This window comes from Amblyomma maculatum, chromosome 6 (genome assembly GCF_055883805.1).
Source record: "Amblyomma maculatum isolate TAMU_Amacu chromosome 6, ASM5588380v1, whole genome shotgun sequence".
In the NCBI taxonomy this organism is placed as follows: Eukaryota; Metazoa; Arthropoda; class Arachnida; order Ixodida; family Ixodidae; genus Amblyomma; species Amblyomma maculatum.
In genome coordinates, this window is record NC_139349.1 from 146,401,296 (window position 1) to 146,423,296 (window position 22,001).

A 22,001-nucleotide genomic window follows, 5' to 3' on the forward strand; every position below is an offset into this window, starting at 1 on the left:
GACACCACCTTTTGTGCCCCGTACGTTTGCACCCAGGAAGCTACAAGAGAGTCGCGCAGTCCACCGGCAGCCATAACTGGCCACCCACCGCACAGTGGCTGATACGTTTCAACACAGCCTCTGTGCGGTGAGGGCATTATCTTGTGAGGGACATAATATACATACATGATCTCAAGATTCCGCAACTTAACAAAGCATCTCTAATCAGGCCAGCCATATTAAATGTACCAACCTCTCAGCATCCTTTTCAGACGTGGATGACATTGAGATTTCAAAAACAAAAGGAGTCCTGGATTCCGCTGCAACATCTTTGTGCATTTTGCCCTCTGCTTGAGTTATACCCTTGGCACAGAGAGCGCCTCTGACCATGCCTTTTGTGCCCCGTACGTTTGCACGCAGGAAGCTACAAGAGGGTCGCTCAGTCCACCGGGAGCCATAACTGACCCCCTACCGCACAGTGTCTGAAACGTTTTCACACAGCCACATTGCGGTGAGAGCATTATCTAGTGAGGGACCTAGTATACATACATGGTCTCTAGATTCCAAAAATAAACAAAGCATCTATAATCAGACCAGCCATAATAAATGTACCAACCTGGACGCATCCTGTTCGAACGCGGATGACAGTGAGATTTCAAAAACAAAACAAAAGGCATGGATTGCGCTCTAACAACGTTAAGCATTTTGCCCTCTGCTTGGTTTAGACCCTTGGCACAGAGAACACCTCTGACCCCACCTTTTGTGCCCCGTACGTTTGCACGCACGAAGCTACAGGAGGGTCGCGCAGTCCACCGGCAGCCATAACTGGCCACCTACCGCACAGTTTCTGATACGTTTCAAAACAGCCAGTGTGCGGTGAGGGCATTATCTAGTGAGGGACCTAATATACATACATGGTCTCAAGATTCCACAAATAAACAAAGCATCTCTAATCAAACCAGCCATATTAGATGTACTAACCTCTGAGCATCCTTTTCAGACGTGGATGACATTGTGATTTCAAAAACAAAAGAAGGCCTGGATTCCGCTGGAACATCTTCGTGCATTTTGCCCTCTGCTTAAGTTAGATGCTTGGCACAGAGAGCGCCTCTGACCCCACCTTTTGTGCCCCGTACGTTTGCACCCAGGAAGCTACAAGAGGGTCGCGGAGTCCACCCGCAGCCATAACTGACCACCTACCGCACAGTGGCTGACACGTTTCCACACAGCGACTATGCGGTGAGAGCATTATCTACGGAAGGACCTAATATACATACATGTTCTCAAGATTCCACGAATAAACCAAGCATCTCTAATTAAACCAGCCATATTAAATGTACTAACCTCTCAGCATCCTTTTCAGACCTGGGATGACATTGAGATTTCAAAAACAAAAGAAGGCCTGGATTCCGCTGGAACATCTTTGTGCATTTTCCCTCTGCTTGAGTTAGACCTTGGCACAGAGAGCACCTCTGTCCCTTCCTTTTGTGCCCCGTACGTTTGCACGCAGGAAGCTACAAGAGGGTCGCGCAGTCCACCGGCAGCCATAACTGAACCCCTTCCGCACAGTGGCTGAAACGTTTTCAGAGAGCCACTGTGCGGTGAGAGCATTATCTAGTGAGTGACCTAGTATACATACATGGTCTCAAGATTCCAAAAATAAACAAAGCATCTATAATCAGACCAGCCATATTAACTGTACCAACCTGGATGCATCCTTTTCGAACGCGGATGAGAGTGAGATTTCAAAAACAAAAGGTATTGATTGCACTCTAACAACTTTAGGCATTTTGCCCTCTGCTTGGGTTAGACCCTTTGCACAGAGAGCGGCTCTGACCCCAAATCTTGTGCCCCGTACGTTTGCACTCAGGAAGCTACAAGACAGTCGCGCAGTCCACCGGCAGCCACAACTGACCACCTACCGCACAGTGACTGACACGTTTCCACACAGCCACTGTGCGGTGAGAGCATTATCTAGTGAGGGACATAATATACATACATGGTCTCAAGATTCCAAAAATAAACAAGGCATCTATAATCAGACCAGCCATATTAAATGTACCAACCTGGATGCATCCTTTTCGAACGCGGATGAGAGTGAGATTTCAAAAACAAAAGGTATTGATTGCACTCTAACAACTTTAGGCATTTTGCCCTCTGCTTGGGTTAGACCCTTTGCACAGAGAGCGGCTCTGACCCCAAATCTTGTGCCCCGTACGTTTGCACTCAGGAAGCTACAAGACAGTCGCGCAGTCCACCGGCAGCCACAACTGACCACCTACCGCACAGTGACTGACACGTTTCCACACAGCCACTGTGCGGTGAGAGCTTTATCTAGTGAGTGACCTAGTATACATACATGGTCTCAAGATTTCAAAAATAAACAAATCATCTCTAATCAGACCAGCCATATTAAATGTACCAACCTGGATGCATCCTTTTCGAACGCGGATGAGAGTGAGATTTCAAAAACAAAAGGTATTGATTGCACTCTAACAACTTTAGGCATTTTGCCCTCTGCTTGGGTTAGACCCTTTGCACAGAGAGCGGCTCTGACCCCAAATCTTGTGCCCCGTACGTTTGCACTCAGGAAGCTACAAGACAGTCGCGCAGTCCTCCGGCAGCCACAACTGACCACCTACCGCACAGTGACTGACACGTTTCCACACAGCCACTGTGCGGTGAGAGCATTATCTAGTGAGGGACGTAATATACATACATGGTCTCAAGATTCCACAAATAAACAAAGCATCTCTAATCAAACCAGCCATATTAGATGTACTAACCTCTGAGCATCCTTTTCAGACGTGGATGACATTGTGATTTCAAAAACAAAAGAAGGCCTGGATTCCGCTGGAACATCGTTGTGCATTTTGCCCTCTGCTTGAGTTATACCCTTGGCACAGAGAGCGCCTCTTACCCAGCCTTTTGTGCCCCGCACGTTTGCACGCACGAAGCTACAGGAGGGTCGCGCAGTCTACCGGCAGCCATAACTGACCACCTACTGCGCAGTCGCTGAAACATTTTCACACAGCCACTGTGCGGGGAGAGCATTATCTAGTGAGGGACCTAGTATACATACATGGTCTCAAGATTCCAAAAATAAACAAATAATCTCTAATCAGACCAGCCATGTTAAATGTACCAACCTCTCAGCATCCTTTTCAGACGTGAATGACATTGAGATTTCAAAAACAAAAGGAGGCCTGGATTCCGCTGGAACATCGTTGTGCATTTTGCCCTCTGCTTGAGTTATACCCTTGGCACAGAGAGCGCCTCTGACCCTGCCTTTTGTGCCCCGCACGTTTCCACGCAGGAAGCTACAAGGGGGTCGCGCAGTCCACCGGCAGCCATAACTGAACCCCTACCGCACAGTGTCAGAAACGTTTTCACACAGCCACTGTGCGGTGAAAGCATTATCTAGTGAGTGACCTAGTATACATACATGGTCTCAAGATTCCAAAAATAAACAAATCATCTCTAATCAGACCAGCCATATTAAATGTACCAACCTGGACGCACCTTTCCGAACGCGGATGACAGTGAGATTTCAAAAACAAAACAAAAGGCATGGATCGCGCTCTAACAACATTAAGCATTTTGCCCTCTGCTCGGGTTAGACCCTTGGCACAGAGAACGCCTCTGACCCCACATTTTGTGCCCCGTACGTTTGCACGCACGAAGCTACAGGAGGGTCGCGCAGTCTACCGGCAGCCATAACTGACCACCTACCGCGCAGTGGCTGAAACGTTTTCACACAGCCACTGTGCGGTGAGAGCATTATCTAGTGAGGGACCTAATATACATACATGGTCTCAAGATTCCAAAAATAAACAAAACATCTATAATCAGACCAGCCATATTAAATGTACCAACCTGGACGCATCCTTTTCGAACGCGGATGACTGTGAGATTTCAAAAACAAATAAATGGCATGGATTGCACTCGAACAACGTGAAGCATTTTGCCCTCTGCTTGGGTTAGACCCTTGGCACAGAGAACGCCGCTGACCCCACCTTTTGTGCCCCGTACCTTTGCACGCAGGAAGCTACAGGAGGGTCGCGCAGTCCACCGGCAGCCATAACTGACCACCTACCGCACAGTGGCTGACACGTTTCCACACAGCCACTGTGCGTTGAGAGCATTATCTAGTGAAGGACCTAATATACATACATGTTCTCAAGATTCCACGAATAAACAAAGCATCACTAATTAAGCCAGCCATATTAAATGTACTAACCTCTCAGCATCCTTTTCAGACCTGGGATGACATTGAGATTTCAAAAACAAAAGAAGGCCTGGATTCCGCTGGAACATCTTTGTGCATTTTGCCCTCTGCTTGAGTTAGACCTTGGCACAGAGAGCGCCTCTGACCCTGCCTTTTGTGCCCCGCACGTTTGCACGCAGGAAGCTACAAGGGGGTCGCGCAGTCCACCTGCAGCCATAACTGACCCCCTACCGCACAGTGTCTGAAACGTTTTCACACAGCCACTGTGCGGTGAGAGCATTACCTAGTGAGGGACCTAATATACATACGTGGTCTCAAGATTCCACAAATAAGCAAAGCATCTCTAATCAAACCAGCCATATTAGATGTGTTAACCTCTGAGCATCCTTTTCAGACGTGGATGAAATTGTAATTTCAAAAACAAAAGAAGGCCTGGATTCCGATGGAACATCTTAGTACATTTTGCCCTCTGCTTGAGTTAGACCTTGGCACAGAGAGCGCCTCTGACCCTACCTTTTGTGCCCCGTACGTTTGCACGCAGGAAGCTACAAGAGGGTCGCGCAGTCCACCGGCAGCCATAACTGACCCCCTTCCGCACAGTGGCTGAAACGTTTTCAGACAGCCACTGTGCGGTGAGAGCTTTATCTAGTGAGTGACCTAGTATACATACATGGTCTCAAGATTCCAAAAATAAACAAAGCATCTATAATCAGACCAGCCATATTAACTGTACAAACCTGGATGCATCTTTTCGAACGCAGATGACAGTGAGATTTCAAAAACAAAAGGTATGGATTGCGCTCTAACAACTTTAGGCATTTTGCCCTCTGCTTGGGTTAGACCCTTTGCACAGAGAGCGCCTCTGACCCCACCTCTTGTGCCCCGTACGTTTGCACGCAGGAAGCTACAAGACAGCCGCGCAGTCCACCGGCAGCCATAACTGACCACCTACCGCACAGTGACTGACACGTTTCCACACAGCCACTGTGCGGTGAGAACATTATCTAGTGAGGGACCTAATATACATACATGGTCTCAAGATTCCACAAATAAACAAAGCATCTCTAATCAAACCAGCCATATTAAATGTACCAACCTCTGAGCATCCGTTTCAGACGTGGATGACATTGTGATTTCAAAAACAAAAGAAGGCCTGGATTCCGCTGGAACACCTTCGTACATTTTGCCCACTGCTTGAGTTAGGCTCTTGGCACAGAGAGCGCCTCTGACACCACCTTTTGTGCCCCGTACGTTTGCACCCAGGAAGCTACAAGAGAGTCGCGCAGTCCACCGGCAGCCATAACTGGCCACCTACCGCACAGCGGCTGATACGTTTCAACACAGCCAGTGTGCGGTGAGGGCATTATCTAGTGAGGGACCTAATATACATACATGGTCTCAAGATTCCACAAATAAACAAAGCATCTCTAATCAAACCAGCCATATTAGGTGTACTAACCTCTGAGCATCCTTTTCAGACGTGGATGACATTGTGATTTCAAAAACAAAAGAAGGCCTGGATTCCGCTGGAACATCTTCGTGCATTTTGCCCTCTGCTTGAGTTAGACGCTTGGCACAGAGAGCGCCCCTGACACCACCTTTTGTGCCCCGTACGTTTGCACCCAGGAAGCTACAAGAGAGTCGCGCAGTCCACCGGCAGCCATAACTGGCCACCCACCGCTCAGTGGCTGATACGTTTCAACACAGCCTCTGTGCGGTGAGGGCATTATCTTGTGAGGGACATAATATACATACATGATCTCAAGATTCCGCAACTTAACAAAGCATCTCTAATCAGGCCAGCCATATTAAATGTACCAACCTCTCAGCATCCTTTTCAGACGTGGATGACATTGAGATTTCAAAAACAAAAGGAGTCCTGGATTCCGCTGCAACATCTTTGTGCATTTTGCCCTCTGCTTGAGTTATACCCTTGGCACAGAGAGCGCCTCTGACCATGCCTTTTGTGCCCCGTACGTTTGCACGCAGGAAGCTACAAGAGGGTCGCTCAGTCCACCGGGAGCCATAACTGACCCCCTACCGCACAGTGTCTGAAACGTTTTCACACAGCCACATTGCGGTGAGAGCATTATCTAGTGAGGGACCTAGTATACATACATGGTCTCTAGATTCCAAAAATAAACAAAGCATCTATAATCAGACCAGCCATATTAAATGTACCAACCTGGATGCATCCTTTTCGAACGCGGATGACAGTGAGATTTCAAAAACAAAAGGCATGGATCGCGCTCTAACAACATTAAGCATTTTGCCCTCTGCTCGGGTTAGACCCTTGGCACAGAGAACGCCTCTGACCCCACATTTTGTGCCCCGTACGTTTGCACGCACGAAGCTACAGGAGGGTCGCGCAGTCTACCGGCAGCCACAACTGACCACCTACCGCGCAGTGGCTGAAACGTTTTCACACAGCCACTGTGCGGTGAGAGCATTATCTAGTGAGGGACCTAATATACATACATGGTCTCAAGATTCCAAAAATAAACAAAACATCTATAATCAGACCAGCCATATTAAATGTACCAACCTGGACGCATCCTTTTCGAACGCGGATGACTGTGAGATTTCAAAAACAAATAAATGGCATGGATTGCACTCGAACAACGTGAAGCATTTTGCCCTCTGCTTGGGTTAGACCCTTGGCACAGAGAACGCCGCTGACCCCACCTTTTGTGCCCCGTACCTTTGCACGCAGGAAGCTACAGGAGGGTCGCGCAGTCCACCGGCAGCCATAACTGACCACCTACCGCACAGTGGCTGACACGTTTCCACACAGCCACTGTGCGTTGAGAGCATTATCTAGTGAAGGACCTAATATACATACATGTTCTCAAGATTCCACGAATAAACAAAGCATCACTAATTAAGCCAGCCATATTAAATGTACTAACCTCTCAGCATCCTTTTCAGACCTGGGATGACATTGAGATTTCAAAAACAAAAGAAGGCCTGGATTCCGCTGGAACATCTTTGTGCATTTTGCCCTCTGCTTGAGTTAGACCTTGGCACAGAGAGCGCCTCTGACCCTGCCTTTTGTGCCCCGCACGTTTGCACGCAGGAAGCTACAAGGGGGTCGCGCAGTCCACCTGCAGCCATAACTGACCCCCTACCGCACAGTGTCTGAAACGTTTTCACACAGCCACTGTGCGGTGAGAGCATTACCTAGTGAGGGACCTAATATACATACGTGGTCTCAAGATTCCACAAATAAGCAAAGCATCTCTAATCAAACCAGCCATATTAGATGTGTTAACCTCTGAGCATCCTTTTCAGACGTGGATGAAATTGTAATTTCAAAAACAAAAGAAGGCCTGGATTCCGATGGAACATCTTAGTACATTTTGCCCTCTGCTTGAGTTAGACCTTGGCACAGAGAGCGCCTCTGACCCTACCTTTTGTGCCCCGTACGTTTGCACGCAGGAAGCTACAAGAGGGTCGCGCAGTCCACCGGCAGCCATAACTGACCCCCTTCCGCACAGTGGCTGAAACGTTTTCAGACAGCCACTGTGCGGTGAGAGCTTTATCTAGTGAGTGACCTAGTATACATACATGGTCTCAAGATTCCAAAAATAAACAAAGCATCTATAATCAGACCAGCCATATTAACTGTACAAACCTGGATGCATCTTTTCGAACGCAGATGACAGTGAGATTTCAAAAACAAAAGGTATGGATTGCGCTCTAACAACTTTAGGCATTTTGCCCTCTGCTTGGGTTAGACCCTTTGCACAGAGAGCGCCTCTGACCCCACCTCTTGTGCCCCGTACGTTTGCACGCAGGAAGCTACAAGACAGCCGCGCAGTCCACCGGCAGCCATAACTGACCACCTACCGCACAGTGACTGACACGTTTCCACACAGCCACTGTGCGGTGAGAACATTATCTAGTGAGGGACCTAATATACATACATGGTCTCAAGATTCCACAAATAAACAAAGCATCTCTAATCAAACCAGCCATATTAAATGTACCAACCTCTGAGCATCCGTTTCAGACGTGGATGACATTGTGATTTCAAAAACAAAAGAAGGCCTGGATTCCGCTGGAACACCTTCGTACATTTTGCCCACTGCTTGAGTTAGGCTCTTGGCACAGAGAGCGCCTCTGACACCACCTTTTGTGCCCCGTACGTTTGCACCCAGGAAGCTACAAGAGAGTCGCGCAGTCCACCGGCAGCCATAACTGGCCACCTACCGCACAGCGGCTGATACGTTTCAACACAGCCAGTGTGCGGTGAGGGCATTATCTAGTGAGGGACCTAATATACATACATGGTCTCAAGATTCCACAAATAAACAAAGCATCTCTAATCAAACCAGCCATATTAGGTGTACTAACCTCTGAGCATCCTTTTCAGACGTGGATGACATTGTGATTTCAAAAACAAAAGAAGGCCTGGATTCCGCTGGAACATCTTCGTGCATTTTGCCCTCTGCTTGAGTTAGACGCTTGGCACAGAGAGCGCCCCTGACACCACCTTTTGTGCCCCGTACGTTTGCACCCAGGAAGCTACAAGAGAGTCGCGCAGTCCACCGGCAGCCATAACTGGCCACCCACCGCTCAGTGGCTGATACGTTTCAACACAGCCTCTGTGCGGTGAGGGCATTATCTTGTGAGGGACATAATATACATACATGATCTCAAGATTCCGCAACTTAACAAAGCATCTCTAATCAGGCCAGCCATATTAAATGTACCAACCTCTCAGCATCCTTTTCAGACGTGGATGACATTGAGATTTCAAAAACAAAAGGAGTCCTGGATTCCGCTGCAACATCTTTGTGCATTTTGCCCTCTGCTTGAGTTATACCCTTGGCACAGAGAGCGCCTCTGACCATGCCTTTTGTGCCCCGTACGTTTGCACGCAGGAAGCTACAAGAGGGTCGCTCAGTCCACCGGGAGCCATAACTGACCCCCTACCGCACAGTGTCTGAAACGTTTTCACACAGCCACATTGCGGTGAGAGCATTATCTAGTGAGGGACCTAGTATACATACATGGTCTCTAGATTCCAAAAATAAACAAAGCATCTATAATCAGACCAGCCATAATAAATGTACCAACCTGGACGCATCCTGTTCGAACGCGGATGACAGTGAGATTTCAAAAACAAAACAAAAGGCATGGATTGCGCTCTAACAACGTTAAGCATTTTGCCCTCTGCTTGGTTTAGACCCTTGGCACAGAGAACACCTCTGAACCCACCTTTTGTGCCCCGTACGTTTGCACGCACGAAGCTACAGGAGGGTCGCGCAGTCCACCGGCAGCCATAACTGGCCACCTACCGCACAGTGGCTGATACGTTTCAAAACAGCCAGTGTGCGGTGAGGGCATTATCTAGTGAGGGACCTAATATACATACATGGTCTCAAGATTCCACAAATAAACAAAGCATCTCTAATCAAACCAGCCATATTAGATGTACTAACCTCTGAGCATCCTTTTCAGACGTGGATGACATTGTGATTTCAAAAACAAAAGAAGGCCTGGATTCCGCTGGAACATCTTCGTGCATTTTGCCCTCTGCTTAAGTTAGATGCTTGGCACAGAGAGCGCCTCTGACCCCACCTTTTGTGCCCCGTACGTTTGCACCCAGGAAGCTACAAGAGAGTCGCGCAGTCCACCGGCAGCCATAACTGGCCACCTACCGCACAGTGGCTGATACGTTTCAACACAGCCACTGTGCGGTGAGGGCATTATCTTGTGAGGGACATAATGTACATACATGGTCTCAAGATTCCGCAACTAAACAAAGCATCTCTAATCAGACCAGCCATATTAGATGTACTAACCTCTCAGCATCCTTTTCAGACGTGGATGACATTGAGATTTCAAAAACAAAAGGAGGCCTGGATTCCGCTGGAACATCTTTGTGCATTTTGCCCTCTGCTTGAGCTATACCTTTGGCACAGAGAGCGCCTCTGACCCTACCTTTTGTGCACAGTGCGTTTGCACACAGGAAGCTACAAGAGGTTCGCGCAGCCCAATCTGGACGCATCCTTTTCGAACGTGGATGACAGCGAGATATCAAAAACAAAACAAAACGAATGGATTGCGCTCTAACAACGTTAGACATTCTGCCCTCTGCTTCGGTTTGACTCTTGGCACAGAAAGCGCCTCTGACCCCACATTTTGTGCCCCGTACGTTTGCACGCACGAAGCTACAGTAGAGTCGCGCAGTCCACCGGCAGCCATAACTGACCACCTACGGCACAGTGGCTGACACGTTTCCACAGAGCCTTTGTGCGGTGAGAGGATTATTTAGTGAGGGACCTAATATACAAACATGGTCTCAAGATTCCACAAATAAACATAGCATCTCTAATCAAACCAGCCATATTAGATGTACAAACCTCTGAGCATCCTTTTCAGACGTGGATGAAATTGAGATTTCAAAAAAAAAAGAAGGCCTGGATTCCGCTGGAACATCTTTGTGCATTTTGCCCTCTGCTTGAGTTATACCCTTGGCACAGAGAGCGCCTCTGACCCTGCCTTTGTGCCCCGTACGTTTGCACGCAGGAAGCTACAAGAGGGTCGCGCAGTCCACCGGCAGCCATAACTGACCCCCTACCGCACAGTGGCTGAAACGTTTTCACACAGCCAGTGTGCGGTGAGAGCATTATCTAGTGAGTGACCTAGTATACATACATAGTCTCAAGATTCCAAAAATAAACAAATCATCTCTAATCAGAGCAGCCATATTAGATGTACTAACCTCTGAGCATCCTTTTCAGACGTGAATGACATTGTGATTTCAAAAACAAAAGAAGGCCTGGATTCCGCTGGAACATCTTCGTGCATTTTGCCCTCTGCTTGAGTTAGGCGCTTGGCACAGAGAGCGCCTCTGACCACACCTTTTGTGCCCCGTACGTTTGCACCCAGGAAGCTGCAAGAGAGTCGCGCAGTTCACCGGCAGCCATAACTGACCACCTACCGCACAGTGGCTGACACGTTTCCACACAGCCACTGTGCGGTGAGAGCATTATCTAGTGAGGGACCTAATATACATACATGGTCTCAAGATTCCACAAATAAACAAAGCATCTCTAATCAAACCAGACATATTAAATGTACCAACCTCTGAGCATCCTTTTCAGACGTGGATGACATTGTGATTTCAAAAACAAAAGAAGGTCTGGATTCCGCTGGAACATCTTCGTGCATTTTGCCCTCTGCTTGAGTTAGACGCTTGGCACAGAGAGCGCCTCTGACCCTGCCGTTTGCGCCCCGTACGTTTGCACGCAGGAAGCTACAAGAGGGTAGCGCAGTCCACCGGCAGCTATAACTGACCCCCTACCGCACCCTGACCTCACCGCACAGTGGCTGTGTGAAAACGTGTCAGCCACTGTGCGGTAGGTGGTCAGTTATGGCTGCGGGTGGACTCCGCGACCCTCTTGTAGCTTCCTGGGTGCAAACGTACGGAGCACAAAAGGTGGGGTCAGAGGCGTTCTCTGTGCCAAGGGTCTAACCCAAGCACAGGGCAAAATGCTCAACGTTGTTAGAGCGCAATCCATCCCTTCTGTTTTGTTTTTGAAATCCCACTGTCATCCGCGTTCGAAAAGGATGCGTCCAGGTTGGTACATTTAATATGGCTGGTCTGATTAGAGATGATTTGTTTATTTTTGAAATCTTGAGACCATGTATGTATACTAGGTCACTCACTAGATAATGCTCTCACCGCACACTGGCTGTGTGAAAACGTTTCAGCCACTGTGCGGTAGGGGGTCAGTTATGGCTGCCGGTGGACTGCGCGACCCTCTTGTAGCTTCCTGCGTGCAAACGTACGGGGCACAAAGGCAGGGTCAGAGGCGCTCTCTGTGCCAAGGGTATAACTCAAGCAGAGGGCAAAATGCACAAAGATGTTCCAGCGGAATCCAGGCCTTCTTTTTTTTTTGAAATCTCAATTTCATCCACGTCTGAAAAGGATGCTCAGAGGTTTGTACATCTAATATGGCTGGTTTGATTAGAGATGCTATGTTTATTTGTGGAATCTTGAGACCATGTTTGTATATTAGGTCCCTCACTAAATAATCCTCTCACCGCACAAAGGCTCTGTGGAAACGTGTCAGCCACTGTGCCGTAGGTGGTCAGTTATGGCTGCCGGTGGACTACGCGACTCTACTGTAGCTTCGTGCGTGCAAACGTACGGGGCACAAAATGTGGGGTCAGAGGCGCTTTCTGTGCCAAGAGTCAAACCGAAGCAGAGGGCAGAATGTCTAACGTTGTTAGAGCGCAATCCATTCGTTTTGTTTTGTTTTTGATATCTCGCTGTCATCCACGTTCGAAAAGGATGCGTCGAGGTTGGTACATTTAATATGGCTGGTCTGATTAGAGATGATTTGTTTATTTTGTAATCTTCAGACCATGTATGTATACTAGGTCACTCACTAGATAATGCTCTCACCGCACAGTGGCTGTGTGAAAACGTTTCAGCCACTGTGCGGTAGGGGGTCAGTTATGGCTGCCGGTGGACTGCGCGATTCTCTTGTAGCTTCCTGCGTGCAAACGTACGGGGCACAAAAGGTGGGGTCAGAGGCGCTTTCTGTGCCAAGGGTCAAACCGAAGCAGAGGGCAAAATGCCTAACGTTGTTAGAGCGCAATCCATTCCTTTTGTTTTGTTTTTGAAATCTCACTGTCATCCGCGTTCGAAAAGGATGCGTCCAGATTGTTACATTTAATATGGCTGGTGTGATTAGAGATGATTTGTTTATTTTTGGAATCTTGAGACCATGTATGTATACTAGGTCCCTCACTAGATAATGCTCTCACCGCACAGTGGCTGTGCGAAAACATATCAGCCACTGTGCGGTAGGTGGTCAGTTATGGCTGCCGGTGGGCTGCGCGAACCTCTTGTAGCTTCCTGTGTGCAAACGCACTGTGCACAAAAGGTAGGGTCAGAGGCGCTCTCTGTGCCAAAGGTATAGCTCAAGCAGAGGGCAAAATGCACAAAGATGTTCCAGCGGAATCCAGGCCTCCTTTTGTTTTTGAAATCTCAATGTCATCCACGTCTGAAAAGGATGCTGAGAGGTTAGTACATCTAATATGGCTGGTCTGAATAGAGATGCTTTGTTTAGTTGCGGAATCTTGAGACCATGTATGTACATTATGTCCTTCACAAGATAATGCCCTCACCGCACACTGGCTGTGTTGAAACGTATCAGCCACTGTGCGGTAGGTGGTCAGTATGGCTGCCGTTGGACTGCGCGACTCTTTTGTAGCTTCCTGCGTGCAAACGTACGGGGCACAAAAGGTGGGGTCAGAGGCGCTCTCTGTGCAAAGGGTCTAACCAAAGCAGAGGGCAAAATGCCTAAAGTTGTTAGAGCGCAATCCATGCCTTTTGTTTTGTTTTTGAAATCTCACTGTCATCCGCGTTCGAAAAGGATGCGTCCAGGTTGGTACATTTAATATGGCTGGTCTGATTAGAGATGAATTGTTTATTTTTGGAATCTTGAGACCATGTATGTATACTAGGTCCCTCACTAGATAATGCTCTCACCGCACAGTGGCTGTGCGAAAACATATCAGCCACTGTGCGGTAGGTGGTCAGTTATGGCTGCCGGTGTGTTGCGCGAACATCTTGTAGCTTCCTGTGTGCGAACGTACTGTGCACAAAAGGTAGGGTCAGAGGCGGTCTCTGTGCCAAGCGTCTAACTCAAGCAGAGGGCAAAATGCACGAAGACGTTCCAGCGGAATCCAGGCCTTCTTTTGTTTTTGAAATCACAATGTCATTCACGTCTGAAAAGGATGCTGAGAGGTTGGTACATTTAATATGGCTGGTCTGATTAGAGATGCTTTGTTTAGTTGCGGAATCTTGAGACCATGTATGTATATTATGTCCCTCACAAGATAATGCCCTCACCGCACACTGGCTGTGTTGAAACGTGTCAGTCACTGTGCGGTAGGTGGTCAGTTATGGCTGCCGGTGGACTGCGCGACTCTCCTGTAGCTTTTTGGGTGGAAACGTACGGGGCACAAAAGGTGTGGTCAGAGGCGCTCTCTGTGCCAAGCGTCTAACTCAAGCAGAGGGCAAAATGCACGAAGATGTTCTAGCGGAATCCAGGCCTTCTTTTGTTTTTGAAATCTCAATGTCATTCACGTCTGAAAAGGATGCTGACAGGTTGGTACATTTAATATGGCTGGTCTGATTAGAGATGTTTTGTTTAGTTGCGGAATCTTGAGACCATGTATGTATATTAGGTCCCTCACTAGATAATGCTCTCACCGCACAGTGGCTGTGTGGAAACGTGTCAGCCACTGTGCGGTAGGTGGTCAGTTATGGCTGCCGGTGGACTGCGCGACCCTCCTGTAGCTTCGTGCGTGCAAACGTACGGGGCACAAAAGGTGGGGTCAGAGGCGTTCTCTGTGCCAAGGGTCTAACCCAAGCAGACGGCAAAATGCTTAACGCTGTTAGAGCGCAATACATGCCTTTTGTTTTGTTTTTGAAATCTCACTGCCCTCCGCGTTCGAAAAGGATGCGTCCAGGTTGGTACATTTAATATTGCTGGTCTGATTAGAGATGCTTTGTTAAGTTGCGGAATCTTGAGATCATGTATGTATATTATCTCCCTCACAAGATAATGCCCTCACCGCACAGTGGCTGTGTTGAAAAGTATCAGCCACTGTGCGGTAGGTGGCCAGTTATGGCTGCCGGTGGACTGCGCGACTCTCTTGTAGCTTCCTGGGTGCAAACGTACGGGGCACAAAAGGTGGGGTCAGAGGCGCTCTCTGTGCCAAGCGTCTAACTCAAGCAGAGGGCAAAATGCACGAAGATGTTCCAGCGGAATCCAGACCTTCTTTTGTTTTTGAAATCACAATGTCATCCACGTCTGAAAAGGATGCTCAGAGGTTGGTACATTTAATATGTCTGGTTTGATTAGAGATGCTTTGTTTATTTGTGGAATCTTGAGACCATGTATGTATATTAGGTCCCTCACTAGATAATGCTCTCACCGCACAGTGGCTGTGTGGAAACGTGTCAGCCACTGTGCGGTAGGTGGTCAGTTATGGCTGCCGGTGGACTGCGCGACCCTCCTGTAGCTTCGTGCGTGCAAACGTACGGGGCACAAAAGGTGGGGTCAGAGGCGCTCTCTGTGACAAGGATATAACTCAAGCAGAGGGCAAAATGCACAAAGATGTTCCAGCGGAATCCAGGCCTTCTTTTTTTTTTGAAATCTCAATTTCATCCACGTCTGAAAAGGATGCTCAGAGGTTTGTACATCTAATATGGCTGGTTTGATTAGAGATGCTATGTTTATTTGTGGAATCTTGAGACCATGTTTGTATATTAGGTCCCTCACTAAATAATCCTCTCACCGCACAAAGGCTCTGTGGAAACGTGTCAGCCACTGTGCCGTAGGTGGTCAGTTATGGCTGCCGGTGGACTGCGCGACTCTACTGTAGCTTCGTGCGTGCAAACGTACGGGGCACAAAATGTGGGGTCAGAGGCGCTTTCTGTGCCAAGAGTCAAACCGAAGCAGAGGGCAGAATGTCTAACGTTGTTAGAGCGCAATCCATTCGTTTTGTTTTGTTTTTGATATCTCGCTGTCATCCACGTTCGAAAAGGATGCGTCGAGGTTGGTACATTTAATATGGCTGGTCTGATTAGAGATGATTTGTTTATTTTGTAATCTTCAGACCATGTATGTATACTAGGTCACTCACTAGATAATGCTCTCACCGCACAGTGGCTGTGTGAAAACGTTTCAGCCACTGTGCGGTAGGGGGTCAGTTATGGCTGCCGGTGGACTGCGCGATTCTCTTGTAGCTTCCTGCGTGCAAACGTACGGGGCACAAAAGGTGGGGTCAGAGGCGCTTTCTGTGCCAAGGGTCAAACCGAAGCAGAGGGCAAAATGCCTAATTTAATGCATTTAATATGGATGAGAGTGAGATTTCAAAAACAAAAGGTATGGATTGCGCTCTAACAACTTTAGGCATTTTGCCCTCTGCTTGGGTTAGACCCTTTGCACAGAGAGCGCCTCTGACCCCACCTCTTGTGCCCCGTACGTTTGCACGCAGGAAGCTACAAGACAGCCGCGCAGTCCACCGGCAGCCATAACTGACCACCTACCGCACAGTGACTGACACGTTTCCACACAGCCACTGTGCGGTGAGAACATTATCTAGTGAGGGACCTAATATACATACATGGTCTCAAGATTCCACAAATAAACAAAGCATCTCTAATCAAACCAGCCATATTAAATGTACCAACCTCTGAGCATCCGTTTCAGACGTGGATGACATTGTGATTTCAAAAACAAAAGAAGGCCTGGATTCCGCTGGAACACCTTCGTACATTTTGCCCACTGCTTGAGTTAGGCTCTTGGCACAGAGAGCGCCTCTGACACCACCTTTTGTGCCCCGTACGTTTGCACCCAGGAAGCTACAAGAGAGTCGCGCAGTCCACCGGCAGCCATAACTGGCCACCTACCGCACAGCGGCTGATACGTTTCAACACAGCCAGTGTGCGGTGAGGGCATTATCTAGTGAGGGACCTAATATACATACATGGTCTCAAGATTCCACAAATAAGCAAAGCATCTCTAATCAAACCAGCCATATTAGGTGTACTAACCTCTGAGCATCCTTTTCAGACGTGGATGACATTGTGATTTCAAAAACAAAAGAAGGCCTGGATTCCGCTGGAACATCTTCGTGCATTTTGCCCTCTGCTTGAGTTAGACGCTTGGCACAGAGAGCGCCCCTGACACCACCTTTTGTGCCCCGTACGTTTGCACCCAGGAAGCTACAAGAGAGTCGCGCAGTCCACCGGCAGCCATAACTGGCCACCCACCGCTCAGTGGCTGATACGTTTCAACACAGCCTCTGTGCGGTGAGGGCATTATCTTGTGAGGGACATAATATACATACATGATCTCAAGATTCCGCAACTTAACAAAGCATCTCTAATCAGGCCAGCCATATTAAATGTACCAACCTCTCAGCATCCTTTTCAGACGTGGATGACATTGAGATTTCAAAAACAAAAGGAGTCCTGGATTCCGCTGCAACATCTTTGTGCATTTTGCCCTCTGCTTGAGTTATACCCTTGGCACAGAGAGCGCCTCTGACCATGCCTTTTGTGCCCCGTACGTTTGCACGCAGGAAGCTACAAGAGGGTCGCTCAGTCCACCGGGAGCCATAACTGACCCCCTACCGCACAGTGTCTGAAACGTTTTCACACAGCCACATTGCGGTGAGAGCATTATCTAGTGAGGGACCTAGTATACATACATGGTCTCTAGATTCCAAAAATAAACAAAGCATCTATAATCAGACCAGCCATAATAAATGTACCAACCTGGACGCATCCTGTTCGAACGCGGATGACAGTGAGATTTCAAAAACAAAACAAAAGGCATGGATTGCGCTCTAACAACGTTAAGCATTTTGCCCTCTGCTTGGTTTAGACCCTTGGCACAGAGAACACCTCTGAACCCACCTTTTGTGCCCCGTACGTTTGCACGCACGAAGCTACAGGAGGGTCGCGCAGTCCACCGGCAGCCATAACTGGCCACCTACCGCACAGTGGCTGATACGTTTCAAAACAGCCAGTGTGCGGTGAGGGCATTATCTAGTGAGGGACCTAATATACATACATGGTCTCAAGATTCCACAAATAAACAAAGCATCTCTAATCAAACCAGCCATATTAGATGTACTAACCTCTGAGCATCCTTTTCAGACGTGGATGACATTGTGATTTCAAAAACAAAAGAAGGCCTGGATTCCGCTGGAACATCTTCGTGCATTTTGCCCTCTGCTTAAGTTAGATGCTTGGCACAGAGAGCGCCTCTGACCCCACCTTTTGTGCCCCGTACGTTTGCACCCAGGAAGCTACAAGAGAGTCGCGCAGTCCACCGGCAGCCATAACTGGCCACCTACCGCACAGTGGCTGATACGTTTCAACACAGCCACTGTGCGGTGAGGGCATTATCTTGTGAGGGACATAATGTACATACATGGTCTCAAGATTCCGCAACTAAACAAAGCATCTCTAATCAGACCAGCCATATTAGATGTACTAACCTCTCAGCATCCTTTTCAGACGTGGATGACATTGAGATTTCAAAAACAAAAGGAGGCCTGGATTCCGCTAGAACATCTTTGTGCATTTTGTCCTCTGCTTGAGTTATACCCGTGGCACAGAGAGCGCCTCTGACCCTACCTTTTGTGCACAGTACGTTTGCACACAGGAAGCTACAAGAGGTTCGCGCAGCCCACCGGCAGCCCTAACTGACCACCTACCGCACAGTGGCTGATATGTTTTCGCACAGCCACTGTGCGGTGAGAGCATTATCTAGTGAGGGACCTAGTATACATACATGGTCTCAAGATTCCAAAAATAAACAAATCATCTCTAATCACACCAGGCATATTAAATGTAACAATCTGGACGCATCCTTTTCGAACGCGGATGACAGTGAGATTTCAAAAACAAAACAAAAGGAATGGATTGCGCTCTAACAACGTTAGGCGTTTTGCCCTCTGCTTCGGTTTGACCCTTGGCACAGAAAGCGCCTCTGACCCCACATTTTGTGCCCCGTACGTTTGCACGCACGAAGCTACAGTAGAGTCGCGCAGTCCACCGGCAGCCATAACTGACCACCTACGGCACAGTGGCTGACACGTTTCCACAGAGCCTTTGTGCGGTGAGAGGATTATTTAGTGAGGGACCTAATATACAAACATGGTCTCAAGATTCCACAAATAAACATAGCATCTCTAATCAAACCAGCCATATTAGATGTACAAACCTCTGAGCATCCTTTTCAGACGTGGATGAAATTGAGATTTCAAAAAAAAAAGAAGGCCTGGATTCCGCTGGAACATCTTTGTGCATTTTGCCCTCTGCTTGAGTTAAACCCTTGGCACAGAGAGCGCCTCTGACCCCACATTTTGTGCCCCGTACGTTTGCACGCAGGAAGCTACAAGAAAGTCGCGCAGTCCACCGGCAGCCATAAATGGCCACCTACCGCACAGTGGCTGATACGTTTCAATGCAGTCAGTGTGCGGTGAGGGCATTATCTTGTGATGGACATAATATACATACACGATCTCAAGATTCCACAACTAATCAAAGCATCTCTAATCAGACCAGCCATAATAAATGTACCAACCTCTCAGCATCCTTTTCAGACGTTGATGACATTGAGATTTCAAAAACAAAAGAAGGCCTGGATTGCGCTGGAACATCTTCGTGCATTTTGCCCTCTGCTTGAGTTAAACGCTTGGCACAGAGAGCGCCTCTGACCCCACCTTTTGTGCCCCGTACGTTTGCACGCGGGAAGCTACAAGAGTATCGCGCAGTCCACCGGCAGCCGTAACTGACCACCTACCGCAGAGTGGCTGATATGTTTTTGCACAGCCACTGTGCGGTGAGAGCATTATCTAGTGAGGGACCTAGTATACATACATGGTCTCAATATTCCAAAAATAAACAAATAATCTCTAATCAGACCAGCCATATTAAATGTACCAACCTGGACGCATCCTTTTCGAACGCGGATGACAGTGAGATTTCAAAAACAAAACAAAAGACATGGATCGCGCTCTAACAACGTTAAGCATTTTGCCCTCTGCTTGGGTTAGACCCTTGGCACAGAGAACGCCTCTGACCCCACCTTTTGTGCCCCGTACGTTTGCACGCACGAAGCTACAAGAGGGTCGCGCAGTCCACCGGCAGCCATAACTGACCACCTACCGCACAGTGGCTGACACGTTTCCACACAGCCACTGTGCGGTGAGAGCATTATCTAGTGAGTGACCTAGTATACATACATGGTCTCAAGATTTCAAAAATAAACAAATCATCTCTAATCAGACCAGCCATATTAAATGTACCAACCTGGACGCATCCTTTTCGAACGCGGATGACAGTGGGATTTCAAAAACAAAACAGAAGGGATGGATTGCGCTCTAACAACGTTGAGCATTTTGCCCTGTGCTTGGGTTAGACCCTTGGCACAGAGAACGCCTCTGACCCCACCTTTTGTGCTCCGTACGTTTGCACCCAGGAAGCTACAAGAGAATCGCGCAGTCCACCGGCAGCCATAACTGACCCCCTACCGCACAGTGGCTGAAACGTTTTCACACAGCCACTGTGCGGTGAGAGCATTATCTAGTGAGTGACCTAGTATACATACATGGTCTGAAGATTACAAAATAAACAAATCATCTCTAATCAGACCAGCCATATTAAATGTACCAACCTCGACGCATCCTTTTCGAACGTGGATGACAGCGAGATATCAAAAACAAAACAAAACGAATGGATTGCGCTCTAACAACGTTAGACATTCTGCCCTCTGCTTCGGTTTGACTCTTGGCACAGAAAGCGCCTCTGACCCCACATTTTGTGCCCCGTACGTTTGCACGCACGAAGCTACAGGAGGGTCGCGCAGTCCACCAGCAGCCATAACTGACCACCTACCGCACAGTGGCTGACACGTTTCCACACAGCCACTGTTCGGTGAGAGCATTACCTAGTGAGGGACCTAATATACATACATGGTCTCAAGATTCCGCAAATAAACAAAGCATCTCTAATCAGACCAGCCATATTAAATGTACCAACCTCTCAGCAACCTTTTCAGACGTGAATGACATTGAGATTTCAAAAACAAAAGGAGGCTTGGATTCCGCTGGAACATCGTTGTGCATTTTGCCCTCTGCTTGAGTTATACCCTTGGCACAGAGAGCGCCTCTGCCCCTACCTTTTGTTCCCAGTACGTTTGCACGCAGGAAGCTACAAGAGGTTCGCGAAGTCCACCTGCAGCCATAACTGACCACCTACCGCACAGTGGCTGATATGTTTTCGCACAGCCACTGTGCGGTGAGAGCATTATCTAGTAAGGAACCAAGTATACATACATGGTCTCAAGATTCCAAAAATAAACAAAGCATCTATAATCAGACCAGCCATATTAAATGTACCAACCTGGACGCATCCTTTTCGAACGCGGATGACAGTGAGATTTCAAAAACAAAACAAAAGACATGGATCGCGCTCTAACAACGTTAAGCATTTTGCCCTCTGCTTGGGTTAGACCCTTGGCACAGAGAACGCCTCTGACCCCACCTTTTGTGCCCCGTACGTTTGCACGCACGAAGCTACAGGAGGGTCGCGCAGTCCACCGGCAGCCATAACTGACCACCTACCGCACAGTGGCTGACACGTTTCCACACAGCCACTGTGCGGTGAGAGCATTATCTAGTGAGGGACCTAATATACATACATGGTCTCAAGATTCCACAAATAAACAAAGCATCTCTAATCAAACCAGACATATTAAATGTACCAACCTCTGAGCATCCTTTTCAGACGTGGATGACATTGTGATTTCAAAAACAAAAGAAGGTCTGGATTCCGCTGGAACATCTTCGTGCATTTTGCCCTCTGCTTGAGTTAGACGCTTGGCACAGAGAGCGCCTCTGACCCCACCTTTTGTGCCCCGTACGTTTGCACCCAGGAAGCTACAAGAGAGTCGCGCAGTCCACCGGCAGCCATAACTGGCCACCTACCGCACAGTGGCTGATACTTTTCAACACAGCCACTGTGCGGTGAGGGCATTATCTTGTGAGGGAGATAATATACATACATGATCTCAAGATTCCGCAACTTAACAAAGCATCTCTAATCAGACCAGCAATATTAAATGTACCAACCTGGACGCATCCTTTTCGAACGCGGAGGGCAGTGAGATTTCAAAAACAAAACAAAAGGCATGTATTGCGCTCTAACAGCGTTAAGCATTTTGCCGTCTGCTTGGGTTAG